The sequence below is a fragment of the Suricata suricatta genome, chromosome 7 (genome assembly GCF_006229205.1).
Source record: "Suricata suricatta isolate VVHF042 chromosome 7, meerkat_22Aug2017_6uvM2_HiC, whole genome shotgun sequence".
NCBI classification, from domain to species: Eukaryota; Metazoa; Chordata; class Mammalia; order Carnivora; family Herpestidae; genus Suricata; species Suricata suricatta.
In genome coordinates, this window is record NC_043706.1 from 11,775,980 (window position 1) to 11,776,502 (window position 523).

At 69.2% G+C, this 523-nt stretch overlaps 1 protein-coding gene across 1 annotated transcript in view; it reads right to left on the reverse strand.

Annotated features, from left to right (window-relative positions):
* Positions 1-245, reverse strand: part of CAP2 (cyclase associated actin cytoskeleton regulatory protein 2) — a 140,018-nt gene extending 139,773 nt beyond the window's left edge. The window contains exon 1 of the mRNA XM_029945355.1: positions 65-245. The gene's annotated coding sequence lies outside the window, so the exon portion shown is untranslated. The remainder of the gene's footprint in view (positions 1-64) is intronic.
* Positions 246-523: the final 278 nt, after the last annotated feature.

Sequence of the window (523 nt, forward strand, 5' to 3'; positions counted from 1 at the left end):
CTCGCGGCTTGGGCGGCGGCGCCCCCGCACCTGCCTCCGGCCCCTCCCCGCCGCTCCCAGTTACCTGCTGGGCACCCCGGGGTCCGGTCCGAGTCCGGCCACTCGCACCCTCCGCGCGCTCCCTCCTCCCCCCCCCGAAGCGGAGCCGGCGTCGGTCACGCTGCTCCCGGGGAGAGTCGCCGGCGGCTTCCGGGAGCTCCAAATACAGCCGAGCCGAGGGGGAGAGAGAGGGAGGGAGGGCAGAGCCCCGCGGGTGGGGAGTGGAAATAAAGGGGAGCAGAGAGGAGAGGGGGCTGGAGGAAGGGAGGGGCAGGTGGGCGGTGGGAGACGGGAGAGGGCCGCGGGGACCGCAGGGGAAGGGAGAGGGAGCCTGCCCAGCGCCCGGCTTTGAAAGAAATGAATTCCCCGCATCAGGCAGCCTTGCAAAGAAATCTGGAAAGATCCGGGAGGCTCCCGGCCGAAAAAGCCACAGATAGGTCGGCTCCTCAAAGACTTTGCAGAGAAATGATGGGTCCTTAGGCGG